At 48.5% G+C, this 15,349-nt stretch overlaps 1 protein-coding gene across 1 annotated transcript in view; it reads left to right on the top strand.

Annotated features, from left to right (window-relative positions):
- The first annotated feature begins 1,889 nt into the window (after nt 1–1,889).
- Nucleotides 1,890–15,349, top strand: part of CBR4 (carbonyl reductase 4) — a 33,406-nt gene continuing 19,946 nt past the window's right edge. The window contains exon 1 of the mRNA XM_019534595.1: nt 1,890–2,019. The gene's annotated coding sequence lies outside the window, so the exon portion shown is untranslated. The remainder of the gene's footprint in view (nt 2,020–15,349) is intronic.

The raw sequence follows: 15,349 nt of genomic DNA, 5'->3' as shown, positions 1-15,349 counted from the left end.
AAAATCTTGCAGTGTGGCTACTTGTTTTATGACTGCTTTGCCAAATGGACAGCCATGGAGATTTAATACACAAGTGCTAAAATTCATAGTGGAGGGGAAACAGGAAAGCAAACCCGAAAGAGAGAAACAAAACTAAGTTAATTTCCCCCTCCCCACCAATTTGTCCTGCTCTTTTTGAAGTTAGTCAGGATTTTTTCTGTTAAATTAAATGGGAGTGTAAGGCCCTGTGTCAATTTGATTATAAACCAACCTCAGGGTAATTTAGAACTGCATTGTAGCTCATAGATTAAAGAATTACTTATAAATCCACAGTGATATTGTAAAAACAAACTCACTCCCTCAAATGAAACATTTTAATAAACCCACCTTCTTCAGAGAAGCTTGCCAGAATAGTAATCAAACTGTTATACAGTTTTAGGATGCCAGACTCGTGCTATCCACTGTTACAACCTTGATTTATAGAAACTAATTTGCGCTGCTTCTCTTTTACTGGCCTTTAGCATATAGCGTTTGCATATAAACTGACTCATTACTGAAGAAGTCAGTGGGACCAAGTAGGTTAAAGCACTGCAGAAAAATTCTGCACAGGGAACAAGATGGGATTGTATTCATTGGTGCTTCTACACTAAAGCGAACATAAAATGCAGAAGCCATGGAGCTTTCTGTACTGTGGAACGGTTTGTAAGCAGTGATGCATACAATGGTCTCAAAACAGACTGTTTCAGCAAGGAAGTAAAGAGCCCGTTTGCAAGTGATGCAGCTAGTTATTCTGTTAGTTCTTCCTAAACGGTGCTTGATGACAACATACAGACATTGACACTGTCTCCTAAAACTACAAGGCTAGACACATAAACAGGTATAAGTGATCGGGATGTGGTCTAAACCTGTAACAGAACACAAGTTCAGCACATATAGATCCGTTTTAAAATGGGGGAACCTGATCAAAGATAGATTTGTTTGGATGAAGTATTAGACTTAATTGGTTTAAATTAGAGCAGTATATCACACTTCTGTCCCAGATCCCATACTGAACCACCTTAGCTTGCTGCTCTCTGGCATCCCAGGCACCCCTTGCAGGGTGGCATGCTAACCTCAGCTAGTGCTACTCTGCTGCAGGCCAGTCCTGCCCCCAGGTTGTCAGCGACATGAGTCAGAAAGGCAGGAGTCTCTTAACTGTGTGAGTGGGGAGAAAAAGCCCTTGCACACACACCCCTGGCCCTGAGCCAGCAGTGGGGGGGGATGTGGTGGGGGGTCTGTTCTTCCCCCCTTTCTCCCACCCCAGCCCAGCTCTCCTGACAGCTGCATCCAGGAGTTGGTTTGGAGCCAGGCTATCCACCATGCTGGGAAATAGGGGAGGGGAGGTAGGGAGAAAGAGAAAAATAGAGGACATAAAGGCATTAGGTTTCGTATCAATAGAGAACAGAGGAGCAGAAAACCGGAACATCCTCTATGATGGACACCCTAGCTCCGATTCCCCCTCTACAGCCCCCTGTTCCCAGCATGGCAGAGAGGCGCATAGCTCTGAGCCGTGGCTCCATTCCCTCTACTCCCACCCAGCTGTGCAGGCAGGAGATGGAGACTCCAAGCAGTGGCTCCTGGCTGCGGCTGTCTGCCAGTCTAGGAATCGGCGGGGAGAGGAGAGGGCTGGGGTAGGAAAAAGGATCAGGTCTCCCACACTGTGCTGGCTCAAGGCTGGGCCTGTTCAGCCGGGGCTCCATTCCCTCAGCCCCATTGCCAGGCCCTCCTGACAGCTGCAGGCTGGGTCACCTCCAGACCCGAGCTAGCATAGCTGGGGGGCCCCTGCTAGGGGGGATGGGGCTCCATTCCTCCCCCAACCTGCTGCTGCTAACCAACAGCTGGCCAGGGAGAGGGGCTGCGCTGGGCAATCGGGAGTGGCTAACTGCTCTGCTGGACTTGGACTTCTTCGGCAGTCTGCTGGGAGACTTGTGAGAGCACTCCAGCCTGCTGGCCTCAGCCAGTGCAGGCCACCACCATCCCCCTTAACCCCTAAGGGCAAATGTGAGTTCTGCTTGCTCCCAAACTCATCTAGCCATGAAAGTTACTACAAAACTGCCTCGAGCTTTTTGAACTTCTGGTACCTAGCCCATATGTCTTCTAGCTACAGCAAATCTTATACCTCATCTATACCCTTTTCCAGATGATCCAGTTTTATTAGGAGATAGGCATAATGCCCCATGTCACATTTTGTGTTCATAACATAATATTGGGCAATAAAGTCAAATATCTGACAGGCAGGCTGTGCTCTCGGGAGAATCTGTTTCATTTGACTTCCATAGAATTTAATCAGGATATTTTCAATGGAGTGACAGTTTTGTCCCACTCCATCCTCATTCCTCACTGGTAAGGTGGAGTTTGACCTCCCCGTCTTCTGCTCCCAAAACTTTAGGCATGAGGAATCAAGAGAAATGGAAAGACTGATAACTCAAGAAAAGGAAGGGCAGCACAATTAACAAGTTTGGGCCTTCAGTTCTAGGTGAAGTGGATGGGATTTCTGGCTACGTTTTGTGGAAACCAAACCCACTGAACTTACCATGATAGAGACACGCTGGTGCATGTCAGAAGCTCTGAGACCAGGCACCAGCTATATTGTATACATTTGAGGTGAGACTGGGGAATTGCAGTGAACATGTGGAAAGTTTTAGGGATCTGAGAGAGAGTTAGTGGCAGCTTGCAGTTAAAGACAGATTGTTTTGTTCAGTCCCAAACTGAAAATAAACACAACAAAACAAACTTCATTTTGAGTTGACTCCAAGATCCTTCATTTTGTTTTTACCCTTTTTTAAAACAACAAAATGAGGGTATTTTGAAGCAAAACATCAGTTTGAGCATAGACACAAAAGTTACGATTTTTTTTCTGCCAAAGGTTCTCCCCCTCCCCTCTCCCCAAATTCATAAAGGATTTTGGTATCCCTGAAACTGCTTTTTTGGTAATGTACTAGTTGATTAAAAAAAACCCTGATCACTCCCTCTAGTCTTAGGACAGGAAGTTTATGTTAGCAGAAAGGAGTAACGAAGAGATTCTGCATGTATCTGATGCAGGAGCAGAGATCAGAAGCATGGAGAATATTGACTTTGCTGAAGGGAACTGGGCTTTGATGGACTCATTTACAGGAGGAAGGGGACGGGGAATCTGGTTGCAAGTGTCAGGGGATAATCAACCATTGGAGGGAAATTAGGGCTTTTAATGATTGGATGAAAGGTTTTTGCAATACAGAAGCTGTATGTTTTATAGATGCGATAATATAATACATAGTAAACATAGGCTGGGAGTTAAGTGATGCCTTCAGTAACCAAGCAATGTGATACATTAGACAGGTGAAGACTAAAAAGAAAACATTGTCTTAGAGCACGTATATTCATCTACATCTGTGTCTTTGCTGCAACAGCCTCAAAACAGGTTCCTGCAGTATGCTGCCAACCTCACAACACCTTGATTAAGTGTCTGTTTATTCAAGTGGATGTTCCACAGGATATTGTGGCTGGATCCCATGCTTGTGCTGGCTGAGTCATGTGACTTTAAATCTATCCTGCAGCACATTTGCTATGAAAGCACCACAGCTACTGACAGATAGGATTTTAGCACTTACGGTGCACCAAAAATGTGCAAGAATACAATGTGCTAAACTCTGCCCCCCTGAAGGGGGGGGGAAGAGAGGGGGATGATTCAATTACCTGTTTTTCAATTAAATTAATGAAGGCAGCTACATGAGGCCCATGGGCAAGGGCAAGTGTCTTTGGGCTACTTCTAGTGTTACTTAAGTCAGTCCAATTCTCTGTAGGGAAGGCCTGATAACTCTTTTAAAAAGATCTAGAAAACAGACTTGACTTCCTTGCAAATAGAAGCCAGTATTTAAAAATGTAAAATACCTCAAGCAGTTGAAGATCAAATGGATTCATTCAGTATTTAAGATATTAATATTCATCCCTAGTACAACTCTTTGACTACAATGGATTTATCCCAGGAATTAAATCAGCCTATTGTTGAAATTCCTCCAAAGTGAGGTGTGTGTTTTTATATAAGCAGTCATTACCTAAGCTGAAATAATCTAGACAGGGCAATAGTTTAACATCTTTGAAAAGAGTTATCATTTTTGATAAGTCCCCGAAGGGAGCATGTTCACTATGATAGATAAATTAAAAACTGATGCAAGCGATCATCTAAAAATGTCACTTCTCATCTTTAACAACCTACTTCCTACCTCATTAAGCTAGTTGACTGCATATATTTAGACAATTATTATCATGATTTACTGCTCTAATGCTCAATCATTAGCAGGAAAAACAACAATAAGGGCTTCTGTCTCCCACAGGGAGATGATGAAGTCATCAGCTGCTCAGTTAAATACAAGAGCAGAGTGAAAACGACAGCAAAGTATTTCTGCTGCTGTTAGAAGATGAGATATAAAACTAGATTTATTTGGGACAATCTGATAGAGAAAATTGAATCTTAGGAACTGAGTTCTCTGAAAGCTTTCCAAGTGTAACTGTATATGATTCAGAGTGCAAAAATGGATAACAGCTGGAAAAAAATGCCTTTGACATTTTTCTATAATACTGGTAAAGATAAAGGAAATGAGTGGTCTGTGAGATAGGGATAATAGTGACAATCACTCATATCACAGTTACTATTTATTAAGGATCCCACTCAGCAGTCATCACTCTGACAAATCACCCACTGAAGTTCTGCCAAAGTAAAAAGCCCTGAAAAGGCCTTTGTGCAGTTAGGAGTCAACCTTGCCAGCATGGGAGTAGTCCTAAAATAAGCCATCTCACTGAGGTCAATGGGCACCTGTACTGGCACTCCAGGGTGAGGGGATAGGGAGGGAGGAAGGGGGTTTTAATTAGAGTGGCTCTCAGGAGCCGCTCTAATTAAAACACCTGTAGTATCTCATGTATTCAGTGTCCCACGTTTCGAAATGGTGGTGGGGGCACTTTAACTTTGACAAGAGATGCTGCAGCATCCTGGAGCTTTCTGATGAGAGCGCTGCAGCAGACTTGATGTATTCTAATTGGAACAAGTCGGAACACGTGTAAAAGTGCCCAATAGGACTGCTAGGGTGACTTACGGTTTGTGAAATTGGGCCCTTACACTCATGCCCCCCCCCCCCCCTTTTATAACTTGTTTGGCCTCTTCCTTATTTAAGTTATACCATTTTCAAACTAGATTCTGGGAAGAAAAAAATGCACAGTATTGACATTTCTCATTCTTATAATTTAAATCTACTGAATAGCCTTAATGTTAGTTACCACGTTTATGAAATCAAAGCCCTTACTCATAGGAGCTGCTCACATGAGGACAAGATGCAGGATCAGACCCCTGAATGTCAAACAAAACCCATTACTAGGTTTAACTGGAAGACTTGAATTGAAATTTTGAATATTATATAAACTGGGTAACATCCTGCCTTGTGGAAGGCAGAGGGCAACTAGGTAATAAAAAGCCCAGTGATTGTGCTGCATATATGCTTTGGTATTTACTTAATTGTTTCTTTCATGACCTATTTTATTGTATTCTTAAACATATAAATCTGTGGTAATCAGAGCATTGCCAGAAACAGCACATCAAATTATAGGTAAGATTTAATTCAGAAAAAGTAATCGTATTTATCCTAAGGGAAATAATAAATAATATACTCTAGGCAGGCAATACTCCATAGTTACTTTGTGCTTAAAGAAAGAAGTGGTGACAGTTAATAAAGTCACAGCCAGCCCTAGATGCAGTAAAATGCATTGTATAACCAGCTGTGCATCAGAGCAATGAGCAGACATGCTAAATCATGCCAATTCTGGTTTCAATAATCTACTTTGCTGATAGATTAAAAATACAGCTTTGCATTAGGAAGTGTAAATCTCCAGTAGGCTGAGTTAAAGGGCATATAGAGAGCAATGCTCCAGAGATAACCACAGCATCTGTGAAGATCCAGTGTCTAAGACTGAGATTAGCAACATGATAGGGCAGGGGTTTGATGACATTAGTTGTCAGTACTTTAGAAAAGGAAGGATGGAGATGTGGGCTACTGTGCACAGCCTAAAAGCTTTGTTTTTCTATGGGTATATCTACATGTGCAATTAATGCACCTTAACGTTATTGTGCATTAAAATAAGGTGCAGTCAACTGCACTTAGAAATGCTTCTACACATGCACCTTCATCAGAAGCATCCAGACATGCATGGACATTTGGTTCCTTGGGGACAACTAGCAACAGCGCACCTTATACTGCGGCTACTTGTCCCCAGGGAACACCTGTGCCATGCATGCTTTGGTGTGTGGCAAGTTGCCCCAGGTGGGGTAGGGGAGGCTGAGGCCACACTGTTATGGCCCCAGCACCCTTACCTGGGGGCCTACTAGGACTCCAGCTGTGGAAATTCTGCTGCGCAGAGCCTGGCTGGCAGTGGAGTGTGGCTCCAGGAGGCCCAGCTCTGGTTTTCAGCAGCACAGTGTGCACTGCCCCATTTTTTATCTATGTTTTTTTTTTGACTTCTGGATATCCAGGGGTCAAAAAAACCTGTGGAAAAAAACATACTCAGGCAGCACGCCCTTGCAGCTTGGAGAACACTGAACTGTGCAGTATTGCACAGTATTGCAAATGTTTGCAGCACCACATACTGCACGACCACGCTCGTCTGGACACACCCACCTGAAGCAAATTTGCTTCCAATGGGAGCAGTTGAATCCAGGGCTCCTCTTGACCCTCTGCCCTGCTCTGCCCCCATGCAGCAGCCAGGGGGAGCTCCAGGCTCCCCCAGTCCCAGCCCTGGGTTGGAAGGAGACATGGGGGTCAGGCTTGGGCTCTGGGGAGTGGAGGGAAGCTGTCCCAGAGCAGGAGACAGCTCCCAGCTGTGGGCAGCTCAGGATCACAGCCCAGCTCAGTGGTGCTGGCTTGGGGATATACCCCATGGCCAAGTGCCAGTAGTGCCCTGAGCCCTCCCCTCACTTTGCTTGCCCAGAGAGTGGAAGAGCTCTCTGCCCCAGTCCCAGTGCTGCTCAGCTTCTAGCTCCTTGCAGGCACAGCTGGGGAGCAGGAGCCAGTTGGGGTGTGTGCTGGGCAGGCAGTAGCAGGGATGAAGGGATGGGGAAGTTCTCTGGTCCAGCATTGTAGGGACAGAGAGCTCCTCTGTCCCCTCAGGAAGCAGTGAGAGGAGAGCTTAGGGTGCTGCTGCTGCTTGGCCATGGGGCATTGCCCCAAGCCAGCTCCGCTGAACTGGGCTGTGATCCTGAACACTACACTGAAGCCACGGCCAGCTCCCACGCCTCCCCTGTTCCCGGTGGCCCCCTGCTGTCGAAGATGACCAGGAGCAAATTACTCCTGGTCAGCATCTACACGTACTACTGAGCAGTAGCTAATGCATGGTTAATCTACTACCTGTATTTATTGGTACTAGCAAACTATGCACTAGCCTAACTTACTGTGCAGTAAGTCCCGTGCACGTGTAGATGGTGATGGTTTACTGAGCATTAGATTAGTCTAATGTGCAGTGAAGCATTTCTTGTAGATGTGCCCTATATGTCTTAATACTGAGAGAAACTTACTTTCTGTAAGAAGCAACAATATAGCCTAGTATTATCTTCTGTTAATCTTTCAAATACTCCTTATTGCAAATTTTAATAGTATCAAACACAAATGTGATGGGCCAAATTCATCCTGGGAGGGGACAATAAGGTCTGATGATATAGCCTTCCTACATGATAAAAATCAATAGGACTGAGTGCACGTGTAGGAGCTAGAAGGCAGGTGATGGTCAATGGGCACATCTACACATGTCACTATGGCAACGTTGTTACTGCACTGTGATTTAGTACTTCCTTTTGGAGTAACAGACTGTACTGTGCTGTACATTTATTTTTAGCAGTTACTTCGCTGTAGCGGCATGCTGTATTCAGAGAGCGCACTGCTACAGCAACGTAGCATCACGTGTAGCACCCTATAAATACCAAGTAGTTCAAATGTGCTTATGGTCTTTGCAATATAAGAGTGATTTTCTAGGAATGGAGTGAAAGGTCGACAGCTATTTTCTAAATGTTGTTAGAGGCTGGTCAACTTTCATATTGCACGTTTATCCTAGGTCTTATTTATTTATTTATTCTTAATTCAGGAGAAAAGGAATAAATTATTCCATCACGATTACTCAAACCCATCTTTTATGGGTAGAAGTAAGCACCCCGATGGTCTAGCTTTAATAAACTGAAAAACAACAAACAAGATTTTTTGAGCCAGTCCTCAGTCTCTTCTAAAGCTTCTTTCAAAACTGCAGCTTCCCAGTGTCTTTTTTGCTTTGTAGTAGCTATGACTACCTCAAAAGAAGGTACTGAAAAGTCATAAGCCATCTAGCTGCAGTATTACAGAACAACACTCATTCAGAATGCTTCTGTAGAGCTCTAAGACATTATAGTACCAGGTGTTTTATTGTGCACGTACTAAATATGTCTAAACATCATCCTCATTTTTAAATGCATGTTATCTGCAGGAGGTGCTGAGTGAGATATGTCCTTTTAGTTTTTGTCCATTTTACCTGTTTCAAAATCTGCATGCAAGTTACCAGAAGAAAGATGATGAGGGCTGTGTGTAGCTCCCTCTGCTGTCCATAAAGGATGTTTCTCTGTATCCAAGGAACCTCATTGATTAAACCAAGGAGTTTCCGCCAGAGAAGCTGAATGGCTGCCTCCGTACTGTTCGGTCTCTGAAGGCTCAGGCCTGACAGTGAAAACTGAATGCTTATCCCCATGTGGCAGCACAGTGTTAAAAAATAGGGTATGACAGATCAAGAGCAGCACAGAAATTCCAAGGAAGGCTGAAAGTACATTTTTAATTTGCTTCTGTGTTTGAGTGCAGGATAACCGGGGTGAGAGTGATCACTGGTTGCTTTCTCCTCCAGTGGTCAGTAGGCAGACAGCAGCTACATGACCTCTTCTAGGTATAATAAGGTACAAATTAAAAGGAGTTTCAGAAATAACTTCCTGACTTGTGAGGTGAAGGCACATAACATAGCAAGATATCTTTATGCTTAATTTTTCTTTGTTTTAAAATGCACGTTAAATCTCCAGCTGATAGCACTGGAAGGTAAAAACTTCTATTTAGAAGAAATAGGCAGAGATAGGAAGGAAAAATTGGAACTTTCTCATCAACGTACCTTAATCTACTGGATGAAAGGTTAGTTTGATTTCCATGGGCTACTCTGCTAAGGGTGTAAATGGATGCCAGTAGTACTATGGAAATCTGTCCAGACAGAATTAGATGGACCCTTACACCTATTTGGCATAGGCTTCTAATTGCTTTGTTTCTTTGGAAATAAAAGCCTCTCCTAAAAGCACTGAGGATGGTTCTTTAAAGGAAAATACACAGCAAAATTGTTTACTGAGAAGGGAGTGAAGGTGGGAAACCCTGCTCAGGAGTGCAGCCGGATATTCCTGGCAAGGGGCACAACAGCCTATGCCAAGCTTCCCTCCCCGCCATCCCCACTTGCTGCTCCAGTGGCAGGAGCAGGGGACGTGGCCAGACATGACAGCCTGAAGAGAAAGGTGGGGGGTGTTAACCCCCCCACCTCTGGCACAGGACAGGGGATGGACGATGATGAGGCTGTAAAGGGATGGGACAGGTGCTTTGGCGAATGGTAGGAGGCAACCATGTGTCCAGGCAGCTCAGGGCAGGTGGCTACAAGGGCCAAGGCAGGACCGCAAAGTGCTGGGGAGTGGCTGGCGGCTGCCTGGGCAGCTGGGGCCAGGTGGCAGGGGAGTGGGGAGGTTTGGCCACCAGCAGGCACAGGGTTGGGGGCAGGCTGGTGCCGGGAGGAAGTATCAGGGTAGGGGCCAGGGCTACTAGTGGACCTCAGGGGTTACTGGGAGCCTGGCCCTAGGGCCGGCTGAGCCTGCAGCGCCAGGGCATAGGTGAGCCCTGTCTCCTGTGTGGCCTAAATTGGGGTACATCCCTTTTGCTGTTTGGCCCCACAGCTGTGCCCCGAAGCAGGGAGCCCTGCCCCAACCAGGAGCAACAGGACGAGCGCATCAGGCTGTGACTGGGGAAGCTGAGGCCTGACATCAGGAGACTCCTGCTCCCCGGAAGGGAAGCAGTGTGCTGCACCGACCCCAGCAGGCTGGGGACTGTGTCCTTGCAGGGCTCTGGGGCCCAGCCCCACAGAGCCTTGCTCAGGACGCTGCAGCTGGGGACGGCCCTGGTTGGAGTGGGGACTGCACTAGCCACCTCTGACATCCCTTCCAACCCCAGTCTTCCTATGAGGCTGAGGGTGCTGCTGGGCTGGGGATGGGAGAAGACAGTGGGTAAGGACTGGGGCCAGGCCCAGGGTTAGCAGTGCTGGGCCAGGGGATGTTCGCCAACCCTGCCCTGTCTGAGCCAGGAGCTGAAGACAAGTATGTCCCTCAGCCCCTGCAGCTGTGCCTGGATCTGCCTCCCACCTCCTGCCCCCAGCCCCACTGTGAGACCAGGGCAGGGTGGGCTATAGCAGCTTTGTGTGGGGTGGTGGGGACAGCCCAGGAGCTGGGGCCTGGGGGGTGGAGGACCTCTGGGCCATGCAGGGCAGGAGCATGTGGCACCGCAGCTGGCTAGAGGCCAGGCTGCAGAGGCCTCTTGAAGGAGGCTGAGGGCTGGCTCCTGCAGGGCCAGCGTGTGTCCAGGCACTGGGCAGCAGCTCCAGCCCTGGCTGGCAGGGAGCATTGCCTAGAGACAGGCCTGTTTGTCTAGGGAAGAGCCTAGACATGCCCCTGCCGCTGCCACTGCAGAAGGGAAGGGAGAGCTGCTCTAGCACCCCTGGCACCTAGTGGTTAAACCACTACATGTTCCTCAAGTGCCCTGATGTGGCCTCTGCACACTCCCCTATTAGCTATGCCCAAACTCCTGGTTAAAACAGTAACCAAGGAGTAAGCCTTCTGGCTAACAGACTGAATCCCCTTCTGAGTCCGCACAAAACCAGTAGCTGCCTGCCTGCATAACAAGCCTTCCCCTTACCCCAGGTAATACTCCCCTGTAGGACAGCAGCATTTTGTTTCCTTAAGACAGCCCCTGTGCCACCTAGGAACTCTCTTGCATTGCCCTCTACTCTGAGCTCTTGCCTCTGCAGCCTCCAGGGCCACACTTCACTTCTCTGCTCAGGGTCCGTGTTTATATATCTCTCTGGCCCTGCCCACTCCTGGCAGATGCTTCCCTGATTTGCCATAGGTGTTTCCTGATTCAGCTTGCCAGCTCAACCCCAGGATGATTTCTTTGCTGCTGGCAGAGATGACCGTAGCAGGGTGCAGGGCCCAGCCTGTGCAAGGCCCAGATGTGGTAGCAGCGGTAGAGGGTGAAGGGTTTAGCGAGCAGCTAGACGCAAAGTCAGCCTGGCTCCACAGGGCTTTCCAAAGTGTGGGGCCCAAGTCAGTTGCCCCAATTCTTCCCCGCTAGGGACAGCCCTGGCTGCTGGTCTCTTCTGTGCTCCTATCTTGCTTCCAATGCAGGGCTCTACCCCATGGTGCTAGTGCAGTAATAATAGCTTTGCGGTAAGTGCTTGTATCTGGTAAATCCCAAGTACCTGTTCCCTGGCAGCTCATAATGAGCAGCTTTCCCCAACTGAGGCTCTCTCTCTTCTGCTCCTTCACCCTTAAAGTAAAAGGAGCGTTCAGCTCTCTGTTACACACTCTTTGAAAAAACAGTGGAAAATAATAAATACACATGATTTGGACTTCCAGGAGATGAGGAAAAGACTTCGTTACCAATTAAGAATAAAAGGATGACAATACATCCACTTGCGTGCAGGGTAGATCCAGAGGTGTTGCAGTGACATAGGACTTTAGAGCTGCTTTAAAGAAGGGACTCAGAGCAAACCCTATGCCAACCAGCTGGTGAGATCCTAGAGCTCACAGCACATGCACAGCTCTGGCAGGAACTACACTGACATGCTGATGAGCTCCAAGAGCTCACTGGCATTCACAATCACAGCAAAGGGCTGTGGCTAGACCGCTTTCAGCTGTTTGGCACGTGTGCAATGAGCTCTCTTCACTGTATATGCACCACACAGCCAAAGCAGGTGTGGCTGCACTCCTGTCCCTGCAATTCTGTATTTCCCAATGCTTCAGTGTGTCTGAATCAGCATGGTTAAGAAAAGTTAGCCAAATGGCAAAATACTGTGTGTTTTTTCCTCCTCCACAAAAATATTTTTTTCCTCAGTGGGTATATCACACCCTTTAGAACATAAAGAGCGTGTCTTCACGTCACCCTACAGTCACGTTGCTACTGCACTGTACTTTAAGTAGTAATTCCAAAAGGAAGCACTAAAGCCCGGCATAGTAACGGCCTGTACTGTGCCGTATTCGCAGTGCGGTTATTTTTAGCCACTACTTTGCCACAGCGGTGTGCGATAACGGGGGGAGCACACCACTATGGTGAGGTAGCTGCCAGTCATGTGTTGAAGCAGGTGATCACTACGTTGCTGTAGCATGTCATTACGTCGCCATAGCACATTGCTATGGCAACACAGCATGACATGTAGACACACCCAAGTTGTCCAAAAGGAGAAAAGAAGAATTAAGGGCTATATATGAGAAGGGACATTGGTGGTATAACACAACTTTTTGGTGTGCTGCTCCCTGTGGCAATTCATGTAATGAACTGGGAACTTGAGGCTGTGAAGTGAACTGGGTGCCAAAGAATGGGATTCACAAAAGTAGAGTAGGTAGGCAGCTGCTAGGACATGGAGGAGAGGGGTTGGGAGGTAGACCTCGGCCCTTCAAGACAGTTAGGCATATAGCTGTTGTGTGGAGGAACTAAGGCCTTACTAAGGGATAAATGGAATGGACAGACATACATGTCTCTTTTCTCCAGCTCTTTTGTGTAAGCCCCAGATCTAGTAGATTCTGAGAATCTCTGTAGGATCAACCCAAGCCCAATACACAAGATGGGAGGACGAATGCCTAGTTTGAATGCCTACCTGCTTATAGCCCTGGTGGTAATGTCAGATCTTACATGGTTTTGTGTGTACCTGCTCACAGAAGCTATGGTGCCAATGGATTTGATGCATCTACTGGATTATGTGGCAGAAAAGGCTTGAGGGTTTCTGATGCCTGAATACTTGATTTAGGTGCTTAAAATAACATTCAGGTACCTAAGTCCCTTTGTAGCAATAGCCTGAAGTCATATAGACTGCCAGAGGTCAGGGTTTTTCAATCTTTTTTAAGGGAGTATACCCCTTCCGGTGGGTACCTCTTCCGGATGCAGTCTTTTTAGAGTGCCTGACTGCACTAGGTTCAATAAAAGACCATTAGACTATTTGTCTACTTATATGTTGTCAACAGGTTCCTCATTCTTCTCTGCAGCTTCGCATATGGAACTATATGAGGTTAGTTTGCTTGTAATTCCACACTTGTCGTAAAGCAGACCTAGGAACAGTCAACGTTAATCTAACTGAATGATTCTTAATCAGGGTGGCTTTAGATCAGGGGTGGGCAAAATATGGCCTGTGGGCCAGATCCAGCCTGCCAGCCCATTCTGTCCAGCCTGCAGGGCCTTTAAAATTTTTAGAAAATTAATTTATATCTGCCTGTGGCCACCTGGCAAAGATGACGGGTGGCTAGCAGCAGCAGCAGGACCCAGCGGGAGCCTGTGGCTGAGCAACAAGGCTAGCCCGGCTCCACCCCGCCCCCGCACCTCCTTCCCACCCTCAGCCCCCAACCAGAAGCCTCTGCGGCTTCTGGCCTCATGCCCCTGGGGCTGTGCCCCCTCCCTCTGTCTGAGTGGAAAATAAGGTACGATTGGAGGGAGGGAGTGGATGGAAGTGGTAGTTACGAGGAGTGGCGGGGGCTGCATGGAGCGGCACGGAGGCAGGGGGCCTGTGGGGAGCAGCGGGACCCATGTGGTGTGCAGCAGGCGGCAGAGCCACAGCGGGCAGTGGAGCCATGGTGGTCCCCAACAGGCAGTTGGGCCGTGGCAGGCCCCCGCAGGCAGCACAGTGGGCCCCGACGGGTGGCAGAGCCACAGCCAGGCCCCAGCTAGTGGCGGGGCTGTAGTGGGACCTGGTAGGCAGCAGAGCCACGGGCAGGTGGCAGAGCTGTAGCCGGGCCTCAGTGAGCGGCAGGAGCCAGTGGGCAGCAGAGCCGCAGCAGGATGCGGTAGGTGGCGGAACCCCAGTGGGCAGCGGGGCTACGGCAGTCCCGAACAGGCAGCAGAGCCACAGCCAAGCCCCAGTGGGCAGTGGGGAGGCGACAGAGCCACAGCAGGAGGTGGGCCCCAGTGGGTGGCAGAACTGTGGCTGGGCCCCAGCCTGCAGCAGAGCCACTGTGGGGGGCGGGCCCCACTGGGCAGCAGAGCCCCAGTGGGTGGCGGCGCAGGTGCAGTGGGCCCCACTGGGCAGCATAGCCATGGGGGGCTCTGGCAGATGGTGGAGCCATGGTGAGTGGCAGGGTTGCAGCAGGCGGCGGAGTCACAGTGGGTCTGCGGTAGGTGGTGGGCCCTGTCGGGGGCTGCGGGGAGCACTGCAGGAAGCGGGGGAATACAGGGAGCAGCAGGCATGCCTGAAGGAGGGAATGCAGGGAAAGGTGGTGGCGGGCAGAAACACGGATCATGTGCAAGTGCCCTGGGACTGGCAGAGACCCAGGGTGGGCATGGTTTGGTTACCTTGTAGACTTGGTTACCTTGTAGACTTCTGGAGCCTCAATAGCCATGTAAACAGTTTCTCCAGCAGCAACAGTATTTCTGGGTAGTTCGGCCCTGCAGGAGCTCCTTCCCCTGATAGCTTGCTAGAGAACTCACTTCTGCAGGCCTTAGCTCTAGGGATTATATGTGCCCAGGGCCCTGACTGGGTGCAGGTGCAGGCTAATTCCCCCAGTAGCCTGCTGCCCTGGCAACCTGCAGCTGTGGAGCTCTATCTAGCCTCTCAGGTCTTTAGCCAGGTGGTTCCTGCCCTTAAAAGGAGCAGGCACACCTTAGTGCCCTGCAACAGTGCCTCGGCATGGGGGCTCTGCTATGGAGCACCTATGCTGAGGCATGTGGAGATGGAAAAGCAGCCAGCCCAGAGCTGCCTGTTCCCCGTGTTTGCCTGCTATGGAGCCCTGCACTGAGGCACGTGGAGATGGGGGAGCAGGCAACCCAGGGCTTCTCCATCTCCAAGTGCTGCTCCACAGCTGGCTGGGGCACAGTGTTGCACAAAGGCGGTTCGTTTCTTTGGAGGCTCGCAAAGTATCACGGACACACACTCAGCCGCCGGCATAAAAGGTTGTATTTGTTTGCAAACAAAGGTCAGAGCAGAGTCAGGTACTCAAATTACTCTGACCCCGCATTGGTATTTGCAAGTGGAATTTATCTTCTCTCTCCTGAGCACGTGTGCAGACACCGGAACTCTTACAGCT

This window comes from Crocodylus porosus, unplaced genomic scaffold, assembly GCF_001723895.1.
Source record: "Crocodylus porosus isolate Cpor-Errol unplaced genomic scaffold, CroPor_comp1, whole genome shotgun sequence".
Classification (NCBI taxonomy): Eukaryota; Metazoa; Chordata; order Crocodylia; family Crocodylidae; genus Crocodylus; species Crocodylus porosus.
The sequence above is the reverse complement of the archived record's forward strand: the minus strand, read 5'-3'. Positions and strand labels throughout refer to the sequence as shown.